The 25,389-nt window shown below is 43.8% G+C and overlaps 1 long non-coding RNA gene across 1 annotated transcript; it reads right to left on the minus strand.

Annotated features, from left to right (window-relative positions):
* Positions 1 to 1,475: 1,475 nt before the first annotated feature.
* LOC134346705 (uncharacterized) lies at positions 1,476 to 24,593 on the minus strand. The gene is made up of 3 exons (XR_010018000.1): positions 24,537 to 24,593; positions 7,425 to 7,730; positions 1,476 to 1,605 (listed from the first exon to the last, which is right to left on the minus strand). It is a non-coding gene; the product is annotated as an uncharacterized LOC134346705 (long non-coding RNA).
* Between the last annotated feature and the right edge of the window lie 796 nt (positions 24,594 to 25,389).

A 25,389-nucleotide genomic window follows, 5' to 3' on the forward strand; every position in this document is an offset into this window, starting at 1 on the left:
TTTTTGCTTTAGATTAGAATAAAATATACTTTTTCAATATTAAGGTTGATTTACAATACATAGTTATGGGGAAATTCAATCATGTTTCTGTTTCCATAATACCATAATGTATTTTGTATTCGTCTACGCAAGTAATTAATAAAAATATTGAAAAAGAAAAGAAAATATTTACATAATAAATTACACAGTACTGGCGAAAATATCTGAAAGTGCCCCAACATCAGTCACAACCCAACTGTCATGTTGAATTTCTTTAGGCAGTGAACATGCCATTCCTGCTTGGGTCTGGTTCTCAAGGTTTCATGATTGATTTTTCTTTTTTGCCCAGATGAATTGCTGTCAGAAACAGTTGCCATTCAAAGCAAGAATGGGTGGTGCACATGATATTCTGTAACACCTGCATTAATAATATTCCATGCACTTAGTTTCGCAGTGGGTTCAGTCAATAAATCTACAGATATTAAAAAAATAGCATCTACAAATTCCAATATATTCCGATAAGTTCCCAGATGATAGAATACCTTAAATGTGGTCACTCTTGCAATGTGGGACTTGCAATTAGAGCTCAGTAAAGTTCAATGTGAAAAAACAGAGAATCAACTTTGTGACTATTGGTTGAGTGATATGTGTGCCTCCTGAAATGAGTGGACTGGTTATTATTATATCTCATCCACCCAAGCAGAACAGACAGGATCTCGACTAAGCATTCATTCTCAGAGAACACTTTGTTAGCCCTCCTGCAGGGTTTATCTGGGACTGTGTGCTGAAGGGACACTACAGATTCTCAGGGAACTATAAAATAGAACTGTGGGCATCTCCCCCATTGGGAGCAGGTCCCAAAGACTGGGAGCAAGTTGTCAGTTGATGGAAAGTGACTGAGAGTGACTCTTGAATCACACTGCAAATCTGGTGGGTAGGAAAGGCCCTTCCCCATGCTCTGTGAATCCATGAGTTAATTGGTTGGCAGCTGTGGACTGGCATGAGAAACATTTGGATCAGAAACAGACTGGAATTCAGAAACTGCAGTGTTTTAAAATCAATGACCACTACCTCACTCAATCCATGTCACAGAACAGCCCAGACTCCAACAACTCCAGTAAAGGACTTCTCCTGATCCTTTCTCTTTCTGAGTGACAACTAATTAACGATCCTGTTTCCCAGCCAGAAGTTACCCTTCCTCACCCTGTCAAAGCCCTTTTTAAGTCACAGTAACAATTCCATTAAACCTGCTGTGTGCTCTCCTTGATACAGTGTAATATAAACAGGCTGCATTGCAAAGTTCACAAAGATCATAAAGTTTGCTCTCAAGAGGACATCTACATCCATAAATGAAACTTACCTGGGAGATTTAAGGTGTAATTTGGCTGGACAGAGCTGACAGGATTAGTAGCAACGCAGGTGTATGTTCCACATTCACCTGTCAAGTCCGTCAAGATGACAAGGTTTCTATTTTGATTAATTAGCCAGTGACGCTGGGAGATTTCCCCTCCATTTCTCCATTTCTCAGCCATTCATATTTCTGAGGATTTCCATCAACCTCACAGGTGAGTTGGATGGTGTATCCAGGGGTACTATAGCTCCTTATCAAAGTTTTCGACAGCTCATCTAGAGGAAAAATATTAATGAATTATAATATTTCATTCTTCCCTTCCAATTAGCTCTCATTGGTTGAGATAAGATTTGTGCATTTAGATAGAATGATTGCTCATCAACAGATCTAACTAAAAATGTTCACTCCCAACAAATTTACTGTTATTTTAACTAGATGACAGTTAATAAGATGTTGAGGTCTGAACGAGTGGAATTGGGGAAGTGGATCACAATTTAAAGAAATATTTCCAAAATGGCACATCACTTTATCAGTAATGCACTGCATTATGTTGTATTGGGTGCAGAAGAATCAATAATATGTTTGCGACAAACTCAAAGATTCAAAGTACAATTATTGTCAAAGACTGTTGTGAGGGGATCCTGAAGTAGCCTATTAACTGTGCTTTTGAAAAGAGAGAGAGAGAGAGAGAGAGAGAGAGTTATTTAACGTCGATAGCTTGTTTGTAAAAGAGAGAGAGACGAAGACTAACTGTGGGACTGTCACTTTAAGGAACAAGAAAGAACTGGTTAATTGTTGGATTTCTGCTGGAGTTGGAGACTGCACCGAGCAGCTCGTAAGTTGCCATGGTGACCGAAGGCGGTGTTATTTAATGGACACTCAATGTTATGATTTTCGGCAAGTTGTTGACATTTTCTTCAAGGCTTTTTGCCTCCTTGCATTTCTTACACAGACAAAGGAAGGAGGGATTATTTGAATGACAGTTGATGCTCAGCACAGAAAGATGAAATAGGAGGTCAGATGATATGACCTCAGACACATGTTCTGGACACTGAATGAGCATTGTTGTGCCCGCAAAAAAAGTGGGTTTTGGAGGATCGATCAGGCGGATCGATCTATCGCTCTTGCAGTGGAAAGAAGGAAAAGGGATTGACTGGTGGGGAGTTGTTCATGTGTCCACCCTCAACTGGGGGATAGCTCCACCACAGAAAACCAGTCCCCTTTGTTCAAGTTACTGTTGGTGACTTTTAAAGGATTTCAAAGGACAATGAGAAGTCCGACAGCGTCAGCTCACCTGAAGACTCAAATCTTGCCCTCTCTCTCTCTCTCTCTCCCTCCATCAATACCACGAACTGAACTGAACTTTACTCATCATCGTAAGACTGTATCTTTTTACCCCTAGACTTAAGCTTGGTTTTTCCATTATATATATTCCCACACCTACTGATATATATATATATAAAATCATTGCTAACCTGTTTGCTTTATCTACATTTATATTACTGTATTGCGTAGTTACTAATAAATGTTATTAGTTTATAGCAATACTGGACTCCAAAGTGTTTTCCATCTCAGCTGGTTCTTTATTCCTGTCACGGGGTTTGTGACACTGTATAAATTATACAACCTTGAGATTCATCTGCTTACGGGCAGCCATAAAACAAGAAACATGAAAGAATCCAGTTTTTTAAAAAAAGGCCAACACCCAATGTGCAGAGAAAGAGGAAAAACTAAACAAACCATACAAACAATAAAGCCATCATCAGCATTCAGAATGAAATTGAGGCCACAAACCCAGAGCCCGGAGCAGTCGAAACAGGCCCATAGGCCTAGTCTCAGTTCATCACACAGTGGGGCAAATTGGCACCAAGCCTGGAGCAGCTGGGCCCGCGCTGGCCGTTTCTAAATCGGCCTGGTGCTTCAATAGATCCAACCTCATTCCCAGTTTAGATGGATGGGATCCGAGACAACTCCACTCTAAATTTTCTCTGCTCCCTCAAACTCTGACTTCATCTTGAACATGCATCAACTACACTCTGATGCCATCTCTCACCCACATGCTTCGATCCTCGGATCAGCCTCATCTTTGCTCACCTCTTCATTGTTAGTGGTGATTGTATTCCACAATTTTCCACACAAAAATTGTTTGTTAATTGAATGTTTTGTCATATTACTGGCTTTGAAACCTGCCAGAAAGTTGTCGCCCATCTTCAGTAGTGCCATTTTAAACTGGAATTTAACAGGGTCAGAGTTAAATTGCTCGTTGAAATAATAATTTCTTCTCAGACAGAGTCCTTTCTGTCATTGATACCAGGTGAATAAACACATGTCTGAGCACAGACAGCCGATCTCTCTGTACTAAATTGTGGTATTAAACTAATGCAATAAAATGCCTGACAGAGGTAAAGTTTTAACGCTGGAACTTTTTCTTTGGGAATGCAGTTTACATAGAAATATCTTTAATAGAAGAACTTTCCTTTCCTCAATGAAGATAACTGATGCCAGGTTCCTTGGTCTATTGATGAACATTGAGAGTGGGCGGTGGGGGTGCTGCACCCCCTTGATCATAGCAAGGACTAGGCCTCAAGCCTGTCTGCAGCCATCCAGGAGAGAGATATCTGAGTTGGTGCTGCTCTCCAGTGTTCGCTCAGAAGACGAGCAGTATACTGTTCGACTAGACTGCTGCAACATTCATGGACTCAGGGATGAGCTATATATACATTTGTTTTCTCTTTGTGACTGTATTTTACCGCTATTGTTACATGCCAATGTTTTTTTACCCCATAAGTGTCATTTTAGCCGCCTGGACGAAGCAAGTGGATGTCGTCATTAACAAAATGCGGAGAGGTTGCTGGAACATTCAGCAGGTAAGGGACAGCGAACTGCGAGCTACCAGCGGGAGAGCGAGCTGACTGGAGTTAGTTGAAGAGTTCGCTACAGCAGTGGGTGAGTCTAATACTTCTCCATGTCCAGAAGATTGTGATAATTAGAGGCACACAGTGCATATTGGATATGTGACTGTCACTTTGTAGGATCCATACTGTACTTGGATTTCTGGAGTATCCTGTGGCGACCACTTTTTGTTAATTTGTACATGGATTCGAGTGTGTTACGTGGCGACCACTTGTGTTACGGAATATTCCATGAGTGTCACCTTGTAATATCCCTACAAGGATTTTGGAACTTAGGTGTCACTTTGTTACCCGTGCATGGACTCTAGTATTTCAGTGACGACTACTCGACTTCTGGAATCTTCTGCCACTATCACCTTGTGTCATCTTAATGTGGATTTATGAGCTTTCCCTCACAGACACCTGTACCTGTTCCCATGGATTTCTGGAACCTTCTGGATTGCTATCCAAGGACTCTGTCTGAGTAAGACTTGGGAAGAACTGTTCCTAGACCTCCGCAGATTGTAAGCTAAAATGCATAGCACTGTTAATTTTTGTTTAGGGGAGTAATTTGTTTAATTGTCTCTATTTTGGGTAGATACTGAAAATATAGCTGTTTAACATTAAAAACTGAGTCTGTGGTCTTTTGCTGCTGGCACATAACACTCTCTTAAATGTACGTTGTGTTGTGTGTGACTGTTGTTGCTGTGTTTTGCTCATTGTCCCTGGAGTAACACCATTACATTTGGCTGTATTCATGTATGACTGAATGACAATTGAACGAATGTATGGTCTATGTCCTCCATGTTGCTGTGACAATACTTGTTAACTCATTGAGAAAGTGATATAAAATCAGGGCTGTTGTGCAGTTCAGAACTGTTGAAGTTTCAGTTGTGGAAGCATCATGGAATGGGAACAAGGGTAGGGGGATAGTGGAGGGTTGGTACTGAGGTAGGCAGGAGGGAAACTTCAGGCAAGAGTTATGGAAATTTGATTCATGGGGAAAGTAGAACTTAATTGTACATGAGACAGAATTAAGATTGCGGTCATGACAGGGTTATCAGTGTTTTGGTCTTGTTCTCTGTTTCAATGCTGATTTAAAGTAGGAGACGACAATGGACTATAGACTCCTCGTCAGATCAGCCCTCGATCAGGAGCACATTGGATTGAAGATGCTGTCATCTAATACCTACTACCATTTTGATAAGCAAGGCAGCACTGTGTAGATCATCTTTTTTAATTTCTCAAGTGCTTCATTACCACACACCCCTCATTGCTGGGAGAAAGCTCCATTCAATGCAGATTGGCACTTCCATTGTATTTTGGATAATGGACTACCCAACTGGCAGACCAGTTAGTGTGGCTTCAGAGCAGTGTGTCAGACACGTCTATAAACATCACAGGGGCCCCACAGGGGACTGTATTGGCTCCCTTCCTGTTTGCCCTGTATACCTCGGACTTCAGATAAAACACTGAGTCACGTCATCTGCAGAAATTCTCTGATGACTCAGCAATGTCTGTATAAAGGGAGGGCGGGTGGATGAATAAAGAACACTCGTGGTGGACTTTGTCGAAAAGTGCAGGCTGAATAATCTGCAGCTCAACATCAGTAAAACAAAGGAGATGGTGATGGTCTTTAAGAGGACCAAGCCTGCACTGTCCCCTGTTACTATTGATGGTGAGGATGTGGATGTGGTGGGGACCGACAATTACCTGGGGGCGCACCTGGACACGAGACTTGAATGGAGCATTGACAGAGGCTGTTGGCAAGGGCCAGAGTCACCTTACTTCCTGAGGAGCCTGAGGTCCTTTGGAGTATACAGGCCTCTCCTTCACATGTTCCACCAGTCTGTTGTCAAGAATACAATATTCTACGCAGTGATGTGCTGGGGCAATGGCATCAATACGGGTGATGCCAACAGATCCAATAAACTGATTAAAAAGGCTGGGTCTGTTATAGGAGTCAAACTGGACACGTTAGAAGCTGTGGTAGAACAAAGGATCCAAAGGGAAAAGGAAAATCCTGGCACTTCTGAACAATGTTTCTCACCCTCTGCATGCCACCTTGGCTGAACAGAGGAACATTTTCAGTAATGGACTGAGAGAACTGCGCTGCTCCAAAGAACGCTATATGAGGTCATTCTTACCCTTGGGCATTAAGGTCTATAATGAGTCAACCTGTAGCCGGGGAAGTGATGAACCGTTGTGTTAGACTGTTTAAGGTAACTTATTTTCATATTTATATTTCTTACTTCTCCTCTAGTATTGTACATCTGTGCACTTGTATTGCTACTGTGACACTGTAATTACCTCTAGGATCAATAAGTATATATCTATTGAAAAGCGACTACGATAAGCACTTTCTGTTAGACTGCACAGCACCTTCGTGCATTAACTTCGACACCCCTGCAGCGGCACAATCCATACCAAGTCCGTCTCCTTCAGTTTCTCCACCAACAAGCAACTCACTGATGGGATAGACCTGCAGAACCTTAAACTATTAACGTCCAGAAGCTACTTGCAATCATAAAAAATATATTTAAAAAAAGACAATATCTTTGGTTGGCCCCTGGAAGATTGGTGAATAAATGGTTGGGCAACAATGCTCATGAACGCAGAGACCAATGGCTCAAGGTCTATAGTTCCCTGAATGTTGAACATATATCAACAGGTTCGGTGAAGAAGCTGAATGGTATGCTTGCTTTCATAGGACAGGAAACAGAGTACAAGAGTTGCGATGTTAATTTGCAAACTTACAAAACACTGATTATTCTGCACTTGGACTACTGTGTGTATTTCTGGTCACCACACTATAGGAAAGACACGATTGAGCTCAAGAGAGTGGAGAGGAGATTCAACAGGATGTTTCTTGGATTGGAGGACTTCAGTTATGAGGAAAGATTGGATAAACTTTCTTTCTCCCCCCTTGCACTTGAAAGGTAACCTGGGCAGATGGGATTGGTGTAGACAGCAAAAAGATTGCATGGATATGATGGGCTGAAGGGCTTGTATCTGCAATGTACAAATCTACAATCAAAGAGCTGCATTCATTTACTAATGTTTCTTTCCAATGGGTGAAGAAATGAGTTTCGTTTGCAATAGAGGCAACAATCACAAACCCCCATCCGAACCGTTCTAGAGCAAGTCAGCAAATTATTCACCAGCTTCAGTGCTTTCAAAATAGAAAACAAGTGAATACTTACAAAAAAGTAGCAATTCAATTGTAGTTGTTCTTCTCTCATCTACATCAAAATTATAAACACCTTGATCCTCAGGTTTTATCCTGTCTACCAGCAGACAGCCAGTAGAAGCGTTAAACTGTAAACGGGAGCTGAATTGTTCATTTGTTTCCTCCACAGGGTTATCTGGAACGTGATCCAAAATAGTAACAGGGCTTTTGTTGCTGCCAGTGAAGGTCCATAAAATTTCACTCCTGCTGAGATCACCTTGGTGTTCAGGATCCAATAAAACCGATGAACCAATGGTCGCAATTACTTCCTTACTCCTTACTGTTTAGAATTAAAACAGAAAATTATTCTGCTGATGTGGTGAACTACAGATACCTCACAGCACAAAGAAAGGAGAGAACATCAAATTTTTTTTTGAAGTAGCTGTATATCACTGATGACAGTGCACTGGATAGGTCCAGAACGCTACAGGACAGAAACAGGCCCTTCAGCCCATCTAGTCTCTGCCACACTATTAACCTGCCTCGTCCTATCAACCTACGGCCGGACAATAGCCCTTCATGCTCCTCCAAATTTCTGGTTGGTAAGTTAATTGGTCATTGTAAATTATCCCATGATGAGGCTTGTATTAAAAACCTTGAAATTGGTGGGCGATGTAGCTCAAACAGCCAAAAGAACATAGAACATAGAATAGTACAGCACAGTACAGGCCCTTCGGCCCACAATGTTCTGCCGACCCTCAAACCCTGCCTCCCATATAAGCCCCCACCTTAAATTCCTCCATATACCTGTCTAGTAGTCTCTTAAACTTCACCAGTGTATCTGCCTCCACCACTGACTCAGGCAGTGCATTCCACGCACCAACCACTCTCTGAGTGAAAAACCTTCCTCTAATATCCCCCTTGAACTTCCCACCCCTTACCTCAAAGCCATGTTCTCTTGTATTGAGCAGTGGTGCCCTGGGGAAGAGGAGCTGGCTATCCACTCTATCTATTCCTCTTATTATCTTGTACACCTCTATCATGTCTCCTCTCATCCTCCTTCTCTCCAAAGAGTAAAGCCCTAGCTCCCTTAATCTCTGATCATAGTGCATACTTTCTAAACCAGGCAGTATCCTGGTAAATCTCCTCTGTACCCTTTCCAATGCTTCCACATCCTTCCTATAGTGAGGTGACCAGAACTGGACACAATACTCCAAGTGTTGCCTAACCAGAGTTTTATAGAGCTGCATCATTACATCGCGACTCTTAAACCCTATCCCTCGACTTATGAAAGCTAACACCCCATAAACTTTCTTAACTACCCTATCCACCTGTGAGGCAACTTTCAGGGATCTGTGGACATGTACCCCAAGATCCCTCTGCTCCTCCTCACTACCAAGTATCTTGCCATTTACTTTGCACTCTGCCTTGGAGTTTGTCCTTCCAAAGTGTACCACCTCACACTTCTCCGGGTTGAACTCCACCTGCCACTTCTCAGCCCACTTCTGCATCCTATCAATGTCTCTCTGCAATCTTTGACAATCCTCTACACTATCTACAACACCACCAAGCTTTGTGTCGTCTGCAAACTTGCCAACCCACCCTTCTACCCCCACATCCAGGTCGTTAATAAAAATCACGAAAAGTAGAGGTCCCAGAACAGATCGTTATGGGACACCACTAGTCACAATCCTCTAATCTGAATGTACTCCCTCCACCACCACCCTCTGCCTTCTACAGGCAAGCCAATTCTGAATCCACCTGGCCAAACTTCCCTGGATCCCATGCCTTCTAACTTTCTGAATAAGCCTACCGTGTGGAACCTTGTCAAATGCCTTACTAAAATCCATATAGATCACATCCACTGCACTACCGTCATCTACATGCCTGGTCACCTCCTCAAAGTACTCTATCAGGCTTGTTAGACACGATCTGCCCTTCACAAAGCCATGCTGACTGTCCCTGATCAGACCATGATTCTCTAAATGCCTATAGATCCTATCTCTAAGAATGTTTTCCAACAGCTTTCCCACCACAGACGTAAGGCTCACTGGTCTATAATTACCTGGACTATCCCTACTACCTTTTTTGAACAAGGGAACAACATTCGCCTCCCTCCAATCCTCCGGTACCATTCCCGTGGACAATGAGGACATAAAGATCCTAGCCAGAGGCTCAGCAATCTCTTCTCTCACCTCGTGGAGCAGCCTGGGGAATATTCCGTCAGGCCCCGGGGACGTATCTGTCCTAATGTATTTTAACAGCTCCAACACCTCCTCTCCCTTAATATTAACATGCTCCGGAACATCAACCTCACACATATTGTCCTCACCATCATCAAGTTCCCTCTCATTGGTGAATACCGAAGAGAAGTATTCATTGAGGACCTCACTCACTTCCACAGCCCCCAGGCACATCTTCCCACCTTTATCTCTAATCGGTCCTACCTTTACTACTGTCTTCCTTTTTTTCTTCACATAATTGAAGAATTCCTTGGGGTTTTCCTTTACCCTACTCGCCAAGGCCTTCTCATGCCCCCTTCTTGCTCTTCTCAGCCCCTTCTTAAGCTCCTTTCTTGCTTCCCTATATTCCTCAATAGACCCATCTGATCCTTGCTTCTTAAACCTCGTCTATGCTGCCTTCTTCCACCTGACTAGATTTTCCACCTCACTTGTCACCCATGGTTCCTTCACCCTACCATTCTTTATCTTCCTCACCGGGACAAATTTATCCCTTAAATCCCGCAAGAGATCTCTAAACATAGACCACATGTCCATAGTACATTTCCCTGCAAAAACATCATCCCAATTCACACCCGCAAGTTCTAGCCTTATAGCCTCATAATTTGCCTTTCCCCAATTAAAAATTTTCCTGTCCTCTTTGATTCTATCCTTTTCCATGATAATTATAAAGGCCAGGGAGCGGTGGTCACTGTCCCCCAGATGCTCACCCACTGAGAGATCTGTGACCTGACCCGGTTCATTACCTAGTACTAGATCTAGTATGGCATTCCCCCTGGTCGGCCTGTCCACATACTGTGACAGGAATCCATCCTGGACACACTTAACAAATTCTGCCCCATCTAAACCCTTGGAACTAATCAGGTGCCAATCAATATTAGGGAAGTTAAAGTCACCCATGATAACAACCCTGCAATTTTTGCACCTTTCCAAAATCTGCCTCCCAATCTGCTCCTCTGTATCTCTGCTGCTACCAGGGGGCCTATAGAATACTCCCAGTAGAGTAACTGCTCCCTTCCTGTTCCTGACTTCCACCCATATTGACTCAAAAGAGGATCCTGCTACATTACCAACCCTTTCTGTTGCAGTAATAGTATCCCTGACCAGTAATGCCACCCCTCCTCCCCTTTTTCCACCCTCTCTATCCCTTTTAAAGCACTGAAATCCAGGAATATTGAGAAGGGCCTATGTTTTGCTGTATCTCAATAAATAAAAATTAATAAAATCTTCAAAAGAACCATTTTTTAATCGCTTGCCATTCTTTTGGTCTTAATACATCTGTGGAATCCCTTCAGATTCTCCTTCACGTTTTCTGCTAGGATAACCTCATTCCTTCTTTTATCCATCAAGGATTCCTCAGTGTTCTCTTACAGTTCTTCTACTCCATCAGTGCCGCATTTGTTCTTACCAGCCTAGACCTGCTATTCACCTCCTTCTACTTCTTAACCAGAGCCTTAATATCTCTCAAAAGCCAAGGTTCCCTAATCCTGTTATGTTTTCCTTTTATTCTGACAGGAACATACAAACTCTGTACTCTCAATTACCAAGGACACCCGTGTCCATATACAATTTGTCCCAATCCACACTTGCCACATCCTTTTTGATACCATTAAAATTGGCCTTTCTTCAATTGAGAATCTCATCCTGAGGAACAGACCCATCCTTCTCCACAGACTGGTTTACATGGACTTTGTCAAGGTCCAAAATGGAAGACTGGTCCAATGCTTTAGGGCCAGTGGGATCCAGGACAGGTTGGCAAACTGGATCCAACACTGGCTTGGTAATAGGATACAGACTGATAACAGAATGTTGTTTGTGACTGTATGCCTACAACACAGCGATCAGTGCTGGGGCCCCCACTGATTGTAATGTATGTGAATGATCTGAATGTGAATACACAATCAGTAAATCTGCAGATGAGAAAGGTCGGTGGAGTTGTTAACAGCTTGGAGAGTACACAATGTGTTCCTGAAATGGGCTGAGAGATAGCAGATGCAGTTTCAATCCTGATAAGAGTGAATTAATGCAGGGGTCCCCAACCTGTTGTGCACCCCAGACCGGTTTATTATTGATAATATTCTTGCAGACCGGCCGACCGGGGGGTGGGGTTGGGTTGCCAACAAACAAAAGTAACCATCAAATACGTTGTGTTTACCCCGAGAAGACTACCTTGACCATGAAGCCTTGCGCGGGCACCTGTGTGCGCATGCGTGTACGTGCCGTTTTTTTTTGGCAATTCTGTTGGGGGGGGAGTGTTAATCACGACCGGAATATAGGTGATAAGTCAACTATAAGTTACTTATAAGTGGCTAATACACTCAATTTCGTTTCTGAAAGGGTTTATCTAATGAATTTAATTTTAAACACACAGCACATATTTTCCTCGCATGAATATAGTGATAAGTCAATTATAAGTCAATAGCATCATAACATTTTAAGTAACGTTTGGATATTAAACACACAGCACATATTTTCCCCATATGAACATATAAAATCATTGCAACACATCAATATCGCTGAATCAGTGGGAGCCCTGGGCTTGTTTCCCTGCAACAAGACGGTGCCATCGAGGGGTGATGGGACACAAAAATACTTGAAGGGGGTTCCTTATGTCCAGTCTATTCCACAATTTAGTTTTCGTTGCATTCATTGCAGAGATATGTTGGAAATGGAAGCAACGTTTTCAGTGCTTTCGTGGCTATCTCAGGATATTTAGCCTTGACTTTGATCCAGAATGCTGGCAGATTTGTTATGTCAAACATACTTTTCAGCCTGCTGTCATTTGCAAGCTCGAGGAATTGATCTTCTTCCCGCGCTGACATGGATGACACGTGCGTAATGACCTCACATGTGTTCAAGTTCAACAGAGGGCATGACAGGGAATGAGGAAAGGTGCAACTGACTCATTTTGTTTCCTCGCGGACCGGTAGCACATGCTTTGCGGCCTGGTGGTTGGGGACCACTGAATTAATGCATTTTGAGACTACTAAGGCTAGGACATGCAACATGAATGATAGGTTCCTCGGGAGTACTGAGAAACAGAGGTACATTGGCTTGTACGTCTAAACAGCCTTGAATTTGGCAGCACAGATAGGTGATGCAGTTTAGAAAGAATATGGGATACTGGCTTAATTTAGTCAGGTCTTTCAATAAAAGAACAGGGAAGTTATGCACAGCTTTATAAAACATCGATCAGACCTGAACTGGGAGTGTTCTGTGCAGCTCGGGTCACCATAGTACATGGAGCAGATGATCTGACTTGCTACAGCACCTGGCCGCGTGGTGTGCCAACAACAACCTGGCCCTTAACACCCAGAAGACCAAGGAGATCATTGTGGACTTCAGGCATGCTAAGAGCCACACTCACGTCCCCATCTACATTAACGGAGCTATAGTGGAGAGTGTATCAAGCTTCAAATTCCTTGGTGTCCACATTTCTGAGGATCTCACCTGATCCCTAAACTCCTCCATCCTCATCAAATAGGCGCAACAGCACCTTTATTTCCTGCGGAGCATCAAGAAAGCTCACCTTTGTCCCAGGATACTGACGGACTTTTACTGCTGTACCATTGAGAGCATACTCACCAACTGCATCTCAGTGTGGTATGGCAATTGTCCTGTATCAGACCGCAAAGCAATCCAGCGTTTGGTGAAAACTGCCCAGCGGATTATCAGCACCCAATTGCCCACTATTGAGAACATTTAACATAAACGCTGCCTAGGCAGGGTGAAAAGCATTATCAAGGATGCATCTCACACTAACCATGGACTTTTTACTCTCCTCCCATCCAGTAGGCACTACAGGAGTCTCCATTCTCACACCAGCAGGCATAGGAAGAGCTTCTTCCCTGAGGCTGTAACCCTGCTGATCCTCACATCACAGCGCTATGCAATATTGCACCGTCTCAGTACTTTAATATTTGTGTGCTGTAGCATTTACTTTTTATTTGCAGTTATTTTGTAAATAACACTATCCTTTGCATTTCTGGTTAGATATTAACAGTATTTCATTGGCTTTGTATTTGTATTTGGCACGATGACAATAAAGTTGAATCTAATCTAATCTAATAAAACAAATCAACTTGAACTGACTTTTAAAACCGATACCTTACAACTTTGGACTGAGGCTGCAGTGGCTCCTGGCAACCAAAGGATAAAGAACTGATTTCCCACACTAACAACAGGAATTCTGCAGATGCTGGAAATTCAAGCAACACACATCAAAGTTGCTGGTGAACGCAACAGGCCAGGCAGCATCTCTAGGAAGAGGTACAGTCGACGTTTCAGGCCGAGACCCTTCGTCAGGACTAACTGATGGAAGAGTTAGTAAGAGATTTGAAAGTGGGAGGGGGAGGGGGAGATCCAAAATGATAGGAGAAGACAGGAGGGGGTTTCCCACACTGAGGGTTTAGCTGAGGAAAGTAACACCTTTTACAGAATGAGAATAGAATTAGTGACTGAAAGCATGGAAATGTGAGTGGATGAATCTAATCCATCCAACAGATAAAAACAGCTAGTCATTGGGCTTCTTTCAGGCTGAAGATTTAGGACCAAAAACGTAAGAATGACTGAAACCTTTGAAAGGGCCACAGGATGGCTGAGAGCTCTCTTTTATTAATTTCAACACAAGAGGAACAAGTATGGACCAGAATTAGCTAGTTGCATTCATACAAGCGTACGTGTTCAGCAAAACGATCTCCCAGTCTGCGTCTTTCCCTCCCCCCCTCTGCTTTCCGCAGGGATCGTTCCCTACGTGACTCCCTTGTCCATTCGTCCCCCCTATCCCTCCCCACTGATCACCCTCCTGGCACTTACGCTTGTAAGTGGAACAAGTGCTACACATGCCCTTACACTTCCTCCCTTACCACCATTCAGGGCCCCAGACAGTCCTTCCAGGTGAGGCGACACTTCACCTGTGAGTCGGCTGGGGTGATATACTGCGTCCGGTGCTCCCAATGTGGCCTTCTATATATTGGCGAGGCCCGACGCAGACTGGGAGACCGTTTTGCTGAACACCTATGCTCTGTCCGCCAGAGAAAACAGGATCTCCCAGTGGCCACACATTTTAATTCCACATCTCATTCCCATTCTGATATGTCTATCCACGGCCTCCTCTACTGTAAAGATGAAACCACACTCAGGTTGGAGGAACAACACCTTATATTCCGTCTGGGTAGCCTCCAACCTGATGGCATGAACATTGACTTCTCTAACTTCCGCTAATGCCCCACCTCCCCCTCGTACCCCATCTGTTACTTATTTATATACACACATTCTTTCTCTCTCTCTCCTTTTTCTCCCTCTGTCCCTCTGACTATACCTCTTGCCCATTCTCTGGGATTTCCCCCCCCTCCCCCTTTTCCTTCTCCCTGGGCCTCCTGTCCCATGATCTTCTCATATTCCTTTTGCCAATCACCTGTCCAGCTCTTGGCTCCATCCCTCCCCTTCCTGTCTTCTCCTATCATTTTGGATCCCCCCTCCCCCTCTCACTTTTAAATCTGTTACTAGCTTTTCCTTCAGTTAGTCCTGACAAAGGGTCTCGGCCCGAAACGTCAACTGTACGTCTTCCTAGAGATGCTGCCTGGCCTGCTTCATTCACCAGCAATTTTAATGTGTGTTGCTTGAATTTCCAGCATCTGCAGAATTCCTCGTGTTGGTCTAAAGTTTCCTTTCTTTTGCCTTCCTCTCAGTTTAAAGAGTGGACTGACATTGCAATTTTGACCTCTGACACCATGCCAGAATCAAGTAATTCTTGAAAGATTATGAGCAATGCACCTGTATCTCTTCAGCAACCTCACTCAGGACTCTGGGATGTCATCCATCTAGCCCAGGGTGACTTGTCCACCTTAATACCTTTCAGTATGCCTAGCAGTTTTTCTATTGTAATAGCAATGGCACTCACTCCTGCTCCCTAATTCTCATGGATCTCCGGCACACTACCTGTGTCTTCCACAGTAAAGACTGAAGCAAAGTACTCAATATGTTAGTCTTCCATTTCTCTGTCAACCATTATAACCAGCACAACAATCGCGAGTTGGACAGCTACGACAGAGGAGATGGCACTCAGGTCCGGGAGCAAAGTTTAAAAGGGGAAAGATTCGCGTGAACTCATCTATAACCGGAGCACCAATTGTGTGTTGGAGAACAGGGAAGGTTCAGGCATAAAAGGAAGGCACTGCCTAGTGGAGTGGTCATCAAAGGAGCGGTCATTGACGGAGCGGTCTGAGTCAGAGGGGTAAGGCTTTGGCTCATTCGGGCTTTGGCGAGGTAAGTGAACTTCATTTTTCCCTTGCATTTTTTGAGGAATAGAGAGCATGTCTGTAGGGTTAGTACTTTGCTCTGGGAGTCCTGGGAATTTTCCAGTCTCCCAGATAGCCACATCTGTGCGAGGTGCACCAAGATGCAGCTCCTGAGAGACCGTGTTAGGGATCTGGAGCTGCGGCTCGATGACCTACAACTTATTAGGGAGAGTGAACACGAGACAGAGAGGAGCTACAGGGAATTAGTCACCCCGAGTCTGCAGGAGTTAGACAAGTAGGTGACTGTCAGGGAAGGGAAGGGAAGAGCACAGATAGTACAGAGTACCCCGTGACCATCCCCCTCAGTAATCATTATCTCGTTTTGGATGCTGTTGAGGGGGATAACCTGACAGAGGAAGACTACGGCGATCGGGTCTCTGGCACTGAGCCTGGTTCTGTGGTGCAGAAGGGAGAGAAGATGATGAGGAATATGGTAGTCATAGGGGATTTAATAGTTAGGGGAACAGATTGGAGGTTCTTTCTGTCAGCCTGATAGAGATACCTGTATGGTGTGTTGGCTCCCAGGTGCCAGGGTACGGGATATCTTGGATCGGGTGCACAGTATTCTGAAGGGAGAAGGTGAACAGCCAGAAGTTTTGATAACACATTTGTACCGATGACAGGTAGAAAAAGGGAGGAGGTCCTGAAGAGTGTATTCAGGGAGATGGGTAGCAAGCTGAATAGCAGGACCCCCAGGGTAGTAATCTCAGGACTGCTGCCTGAGCCACATACTAACTAGCACAAGAATAGCATGATCAGGCATATTAACACATGGCTGAAAAAGTGCAGGAAGCTTAATGGTCTGAGGGTGGATAAATCTCCTGGACCTGATGGAATACACCCTCGGGTTCTGAAGGAATTAGCTGGAGAGATTGCGGAGGCATTAACAATGATTTTTCAAGAATCGATAGATTCTGGCATTGTACCGGATGACTGGAAAATTGCAAATGTTACTCCGCTATGTAAGAAGGGTGGGAGGCAGCAAAAAGGAAACTATAGACCTGTTAGCCTGACATCAGTGGTTGGGAATTTGTTGGAATCGATCGTTAGGGATAAGATTATGGAGTACTGTACCAGGAGGAACATAACAAGATAGGCCAAAGCCAGCATAGATTCCTGAAAGAAAAATCCTGCTTGACTAACCTATTGCAATTTTTTGAGGAAATTGCAAGCAGGATAGACAAAGGAGATGCAGTAGATGTGGTGTACTTGGATTTTCAGAAGGCCTTGATAAGGTGTCGCACATGAGCCTGCCTAGCAAGAAAAGAGCCCACAGAATTACAAGGAAGTTACCAGCATAGGTGAAGCATCAACTGATTGGCAGAAAACAGAGAAAGGGAATAAAGGGATTCCTGGCTGCCAGTTACCAGTGGAGTTCCACAGGGGTTGGTGTTTGGACCGCTGGTTTGTACGAAGTATATCAATGATTTGGACTATGGTATTAATGAATTTGTGGCTAAATTTGCTGATGATACAAAGTTAGGTGGAGGAGCAGGTAGTGTAGAGGAAACAGAGAGCCTGCAGAGAGACTTAGATAGTTTAGGGAATTGGGTAAAGAAGTGGCAAATGAAATGCAATGTTGGAAAGAGTATGCACTTTGGTGGAAGAAATAAACAGGCAGACTATTATTTAGATGGGGAGAGAATTCAAAATGTAGAGATGCAAAGGGACTTGGGAGTCCTTGGGCAGGATACCCTAAAGGTTAACCTTCTGGTTGAGTCGGTGGTGAAGAAAATGAATGCAATGTTGGCATTTGTTTCTAGAGGTATAGAATATAAGAGCAGGGATGTAATGTTGAGGCCCTATAAGGCATTCATGAAACCAGACTTGGAGTATTGTGTAAACACGAGGAATTCTGCAGATGCTGAAAATTCAAGCAACACACATCAAAGTTGCTGGTGAACACAACGGGCCAGGCAGCATCTCTAGGAAGATGCTTTCAAAATCATCCAACTTTCTACTCACTTGTGCTACTTTATACGCCCTTTCCTTGGCATTAACCATGGTTAATAGAAACGTAGAAATCTACAGCACATTACAGGCCCTTCAGCCCACAATGTTGTGCCAACCATGTAACCTACTCTAGAAACTGCCTCAAATTTCCCTACCACATAGCCCTTTATTTTTCTAAGCTCCATGTACCTACCTAACAGTCTCTTAAAATAAACAATTGTATTCGCCTTTACCACCTTCACTAGCAGTGCATTCCACGTACCCACCACTCTGTGTGAAAAATGTACCTCTGACATCCCCATTGTACCTATTTCCAAGCACATTAAAACTATGCTCTCTCGTGTTAGCCACTTCAGTCCTGGGAAGAAGCCTCTACCTATCTACTCAATCAATGCAGCTCATCTTCTTATATGCCTCTATCAGGTCACATTTCATCCTCCGTCACTCCAAGGAGAAAAGGACAAGTTCAATCAACCTATTCTCATAAGGCATCCTTTCAAAGTATATCCTTTGATGTTAAGCTCCCAACTATGGCCTTCATTCAGCCACGACTCAGTGATGCCCACAACATCATACGTCAATCTATAATTGTGCAACAAGTTCAGTCCGGCATTCTTTGTGCTTTTGAATTTTGCCTCTGTGGTACAATTTAACTCTTTGCTCTGTCTGCATTTGTAACCAATTATTGGCTTGTCCTTCCTTATATTTCTGTTACATCCATCGTCTACTGGTAAACTTGCTGGCTCATCCTCAGCTCTATCATACTTGTACCCATCTCCCTGTCACATTAATTTAAACCACTCCCAACAGTTCTAGTATAACATCTACAGTTATATTCAAAACCACTTGCAACACAAGCCAGTATTCCTTTTATCTTCCTAATGTTTGCTCTAACCACATGTTAACAACTTTTATATACACAAAACACTGGCACCTTTGAACAGCACAAGTTTTCAGGATCACAATTTAAATAATACGTGTATTCGTGTCTTCTGCTGCTGTAGCCCATCCACCACAAGCTTTGATGTATTGTGTATTCAGAAATGGTCTTCTGCACACTACAGTTGTAGCATGTGGTTATTTGAGTTACTGTCGCCTTCCCGTCAACGTGAACCTGTCTGCCCTTTCTCCTCTGACCTCTCTCAATAACAAGGTGTTTTTGCCCAGCGGCCCCCAACCACTGGGCCGCGGACCGGTATCGGGCTGCGAGGAAACGATATGATTTGGTGATATGATTCAGCTGCACCTTTCCTCTTTCCCTGTCACGCACACTGTTGAGCTCAAAAGCACGCGAGGTCATTACGCATGCGTCATCCATGTCAGCGCGGGAAGGAGATCAACTCCTCGATCTTGCAAATGACAGCGGGCTGAAAAGTATGCAAAACACATCAAAGTTGCTGGTGAACGCAGCAGGCCAGGCAGCATCTCTAGGAAGACGTACAGTCGACGTTTCAGGCTGAGACCCTTCGTCAGGACTAACTGAAAGAAGAGCTAGTGAGAGATTTGAAAGTGGGAGGGGGAGGGGGAGATACAAAATGATAGGAGAAGACAGGAGGGGGAGGGATGGAGCCAAGAGCTGGACAGGTGATTGGCAAAGGGGATATGAGAGGATCATGGGACAGGAAGCCCAGGGAGAAGGAAAAGGTGGAGGGGGAACCCAGAGGATGGGCAAGAGGTATAGTCAGAGGGACAGAGGGAGAAAAAGGAGAGAGAGAGAAAGGAGAAAGGAGAGTCTCAGCCTGAAGCATCAACTGTACCTCTTCCTAGAGATGCTGCCTGGCCTGCTGCGTTCACCAGCAACTTTGATGTGTGTTGCTTGAATTTCCAGCATCTGCAGAATTCCTCTTGCGGGCTGAAAAGTATGTTTGACATAACATCTCTGCCGACATTCCAGATCAAAGTCAAGGCTAAATATCCTGAGATAGCCACGGAAGCACTGAAAACGTTGCTTCCATTTCCAACATATCTCTGCAATGAATGCAACGAAAACTAAATTGTGGAATGGACTGGACATAAGGAACCCATTCGAGTATCGCTGTCTCCCATCACCCCTCGATAGGACCGTCTTGTTGCAGAAAAGACAAGTATTCAGCCCAGGGCTCCCACTGATTCAGCGATATTGGTGCGTTGCAATGATTTTATATGTTCATACGAGGAAAATATGCGTTGTGTGTTTAATATCCAAACGTTACTTAAAATGTTATGATGCTATTTACTTATAAGTGACTTATATAACCATATAACAATTACAGCACGGAAACAGGCCATCTCTGCTCTTCTAGTCCGTGCCGAACGCTATTCTCACCTCGTCCCATTGACCTGCACTAGGCCCACGACCCTCCATTCCTTTCCTGTCCATATAGCTGTCCAGTTTAACTTTAAATGATAATATCGAACCTGCCTCTACCACTACTACTGGAAGTTCGTTCAACACTTCAAGCTCCCCTGTCCTCCCCGGCAATTGATTTATCGCTATATTCATGCGAGGAAAATATGAGCTGTGTGTTTAATACTAAATTAGTTAGATAAACCCTTTTAGAAATGAAATTGAGTGTATTAGCCACTTATCACCTATATTCCGGTCATGATTACCACAACACCCCCCCCCCACCGAACGGAATCGCCAAAAACGATTTGCAGAAAAAAATCAGCACATGCACGCACGCACACTGGTGCCCGCGCAAGGCTTTATGGTCATTGTAGTCTTTCTCGGGGTAAACACAACGTATTTGACTGCTACTCTTGCCCATTGGCAACCATCCTCCCCCCCCCCACCCCCCGGTTGGCCAGTCCACAAGAATATTGTCAATATGAAACCTGTCCACAGTGCAAAAAAAGGTTGGGGATCCCTGTTTTTGCCCACAGAACTATCACTCACTGGATGTATTCTTTGTTTTCATACCATTCTCTGTAATGTCTGCATTAAAATCCTGAGAGATCATTTTCTGAGATACTCAAACCACCCTGTTTGGCACCATCAATCATTCTATGGTCAAAGTCACTTCGATCACATTTCTTCCCCATTCTGTTGTTCGGTCTGAACAACAACTAACCATCTTGACCATGTCTGCATGCTTTCATGCACTGAGTTGCTGCCACATGATTGGCTGATTAGATATTTGCATTAATGAGCAGGTGTTCAGGTGTACCTTAAAGTGGCCACTGAGTGTACCTGACATTTCTACTTTTTCCCCCCACATTGTATTCCTTCCATGCTATTTTGCTCAGAATACTCTCAATCCTCCTCATAACCAGCTTTTTCTCTACAGAAAATCTGAATATACTAAAGAATTGGTTGTAAACTTCAGGAAGGGAAGTCTGGAAAACACACACCATTCCTCATTGCGGGGCCAGTGGTGGAAAGGCTGAGCAGCATTAAGTTCCTGGGCAACAACATCTCCAAAGATCTACCCTGGAGCCAACACATTGCTGTGATCACAGGAATTTGAGAAGATCTGGTATGTCACCAAAGATTCTTATAAATGTTCATATAGATGTATTGTGGAGAGCATCTGACTGGTTGCAGCACAGCCTGGTATAGAGACTTGGTGTATCACCAAGGATTGTCACCATCTAGGACATGCCCTCTTCTCATTACTACCAAGAGGAGCAGGATCCTGAAGCCTCACTCTCAATGAATCAGGAACAATTCCTCCTCTGTGAGACTTCTGGACAGTTCATGAACACTACCTTGTTCTTTTTGCACTATTTATATTTGTAATTTAGAGTAATTTTATATCTTTTACACTGTTCTGCTGCAGCATACAAGACTGATAATAAATCTGAATCCATGTCTGAATATATTATACATCATCCCATGATGAAGATGAGGACAATGGTCAGGAAATTGAAAAGTTCTTAAAATGGCGGAGAGTGTACCAGACATCCCAGAGGTTAGCAAGAAGGGACTGAACAAGGGGAAAAACACAATGGAGTTGAGGTATGAGGAGATTCGTTCAGTGGGTCAAGAGCAGGCAGAAACAATGGGGCTACTAGGGCAGACTTGGGTAGGAGGGAGAAACTTGCAGTGTGGAGTTGGACAGTATCAGGTTGGTTGTTGTGAAGGGACTGATCGTGGAGGCAGAGATGATGAAAGAATAGTTCAAACTTATGGTAGGCCTGCCTGGACCTGGTGAGGTGAAGTCTCAGCTGAGGACATACAACTGCATCAGAGTGGAGGTTAGTCAGGAGGATGGTAAAGACACGGCAGGGGATGGACCTGGGGTCAGCCATAGAATCAATGTCCATTGGAGGACTTCAGTGGGCAGGGGTGGTGTGGTGCTGTGAAGAGGGCTTGGATGAGAGAGGGGATATGAGGGTGGGATATGAGATCAGAATGTGGTGTGATTGATGGTAGTGACAAGTGGCAGCACCTGCAAGAAAGGGTCTTTGGATGAAATTTGAATGTGTGATGGCTACTGAATAAATTTACTACCCGTTTTCTCCTTAGGACCTCTGTGGTGCAGCTGTCACCAAAATTTACAGATGGCTCAAAAAGCACAAGTGTTTCTCCCCCACAACAACTGTTAAAAATGATCAACGTCAAAATTATCATTGGAGTCAAATCAACCTTTCTGAATGTTGACTCATCAAAACTTCCCCACAGTCAAGATGTTGTCTACATGGTCTTTAGCATGTAGAAAAACTCTGCAAGTTTGGTCAAACACAAAGCCATGCTGACCATCCCTAATCAGTCCCTGTCTACCTAAATACTCATACATCCAGTCCTTTAGAATATTTTCCGATAACATTCCCATTACTGATGTCAGGCTCACAGGCCTATAAATTCCTGGTTTATTTTTAGAGCTTTTCTTAAACAGTGGAACGACATTAATGATCCTCCAATCCTTTGGTACCTCAACTGTCGCTAAAGATGATTTGAATATCTCTGCTAGGGACCCGGCAATTTCTGCACTTGCATCCTGCAGGGTCCAAAGTAGTACCTTGTCAAGCCCTGGGATTTATCCACACCAATTTGCCTCAAGACAGCAAACACCTCATCCTCTGTAATCTGTACAGGGTCCATGACCTTGCTGCTGCTTTGTCTCACTTCTATAGAATTGCGGTCCGTCTCCTGAGTAAACACAGATGCAAAAACCCATTGTCTTGCAAGGGCAAACTCATGCCCTCTTTTAGCCCTCCTGATTTCTTTCTTAAGTGTTCCCTTGCATTTCTTATACTCCAAAAGTATCTCATTTGTTCTTCCCTGCCTACACCGGCTATGCACCTCCTTCATTTTCTTCACCAAGGTCTCAATAGCTCTTGAAAACCAAGTTTCCATACATCTTTTATCTTTACTTTTATTCTGACAGGCACATAAAAGCTTTGTACTGTCATAATTTCGCTTTGAAGGCCTCCCACTTACCAAGTACACCTTTGCCAGAAAGCAGTCTGTCCCAGTCCACGCTTTCCAGATCCTTCCTGATACCATCAAAATTGACCTTTCTCCAATTTAGAATCTCAACCCAAGGATCAGACTTGTCTTTTTTCCATACTTTCTTTGAAACTAATGGCATTGTGACCACTAGATGCAAAATGTTCCTCGACACAAACCTCTGTCACCTCTCTGTCTCATTCCCCAATAGCAGATAAAGTATTGCACACTCTCTCATTGGGACTTCCATGTATTGATGAAGGAAACTTTCCCGAACACATTTGACAAACTCTTATCACATCTTGTTCTTTTACAGGATGGGCGTCCCATTCAATATGTGGAAAAATCACTTACTATAACAACATTATGTTTCTTGCAACAGTCAGAGGTCTCTCTACAGATTTGGTCCTCTAAATCCCACGGACTGTTGGTTGGGAGATAATACAAGTTGTCACATCTTCCTTGTTTTCAGTTTGAACCATAAAGCCAAATATAGTCGAGTTCTCCAGTGTGTCCTAACAGAACACATTTGTGATGTTTTCCCCAACTAATAGCACCACCTTTCTCCCATTAAATCCCTCCCACTGTGTCGTGTCTAGAACCGCGGATCCCCAGAATATTGAGCTACCAGACCTGACCTTTCTGGACCAAGTCTCACTAATGGTTGCGATGTCATAATTCCACATGCTGATCCATGCCCTCAGCTCATCCGCCTTTCCTACAATACTCTTTGCATTGAAATGTACACAGCTCAGAGCATTAATCCTACCATGATCAATACTTGGGATTCCTGACTTTTGTATGTAGGTTAACAATATCTTTCTCCACACCACTATCTGTCCTGGCGCTCTGTTTCGCATCTCCTTGAAACTCTAGTTTAAACCCCATCCTCAGCTTGTACAAAACTAGCAAACCTTCAACCCCACCCCCCACCCCCACCCCAAGCTAAGGTGAAAATCTTCTCTTCTGTACAGATCCTACCTTTCCTGGAAGAGAACCAATGATTCAAAAATGTTATGCCCCCTCTCCTACACCAGCTCCTTACACATGTGTTAAACTGTACGATTGCGGTGACCCACTTTCTCGCACACCCGAACCGGCTGACGAAACGGAATGCGCCGGCAGAGAGGCCGCCCCCAAAAAGGGCGCTAGGCCATTTTCCCCAGCAGGGGGAAAATCCCGCGCGCGGGAAGGGTCTGCGAATGGGTATTCCCCACAGCAGTCCCGCCCAGGGAGGCCGGAGGTTTGATTAAAGCTCTTTTATCGCAACTCCAACTCACCGACTGCGTGTCGTTATTCTAGCGCTGTGTGTAGCACACCGCTACACGATCTTCCTGTTTCTATCCTCACTAGCCCGTGGCACGGGTAGCAACCCTGAGTGCACAACCCTGAATGTCACAATACCGCTGTGTGACATCTGAAACAAATTTTAAAGACGGCTGAGAGATCGTATGCCAAGGTCCGTCACCAACAAAGCCACGAGTGTACTGGACTATCTAACTTTAACAATATTGCAGCCTGTGTTACAATCCCTGGCTCCGTTGTACACAAATATTTCGTTCATAAAAACAATTTGCACATTCAGTGTACCTTTATGCAGTATTACCGCCACCTTCCGCACTGGAGTGTGGGTCAGGATATCTAAATCCTTCGTATTTTTATTACAATCAAATACGATAAAACACCTGTATTCTTAAGCAACTGCACTATATATTTAAAGCAATAATCCTGTGTTCCTTTCTGCAAAATATTGTTGTTAAATTGTACTTTTCGTGATAACTTAAAATAATCATCCTGTCTCTTGCTTATATCTTGAACACGTCGCCAGTACGTGCCGAACCGTTCCGAGCGGATTACAACATTTACCCTTCCCATTATTGTGTTTCTTCATTAAAAACCAATGTACTATTTAACCCTGTATGCCCAAACCTCAATCTCGCTATAATCACCACCTCCCTCCTGCTCTTTCCTGCATTCCTCAACCATCCCACTTCTTTCTGGATACTGTATTATAAACAATGTCTTCCTGTTCTTTCTTCATCCCATTGTTTCCTCCACATTTTTGATTTCACTTTTAATAATGTTCCTCATTTCTGTTTTAATGTAATGTATTCCAATGTGCACTTCTGCTCG

Source organism: Mobula hypostoma, chromosome 5 (assembly GCF_963921235.1).
Source record: "Mobula hypostoma chromosome 5, sMobHyp1.1, whole genome shotgun sequence".
NCBI lineage: Eukaryota > Metazoa > Chordata > Chondrichthyes > Myliobatiformes > Myliobatidae > Mobula > Mobula hypostoma.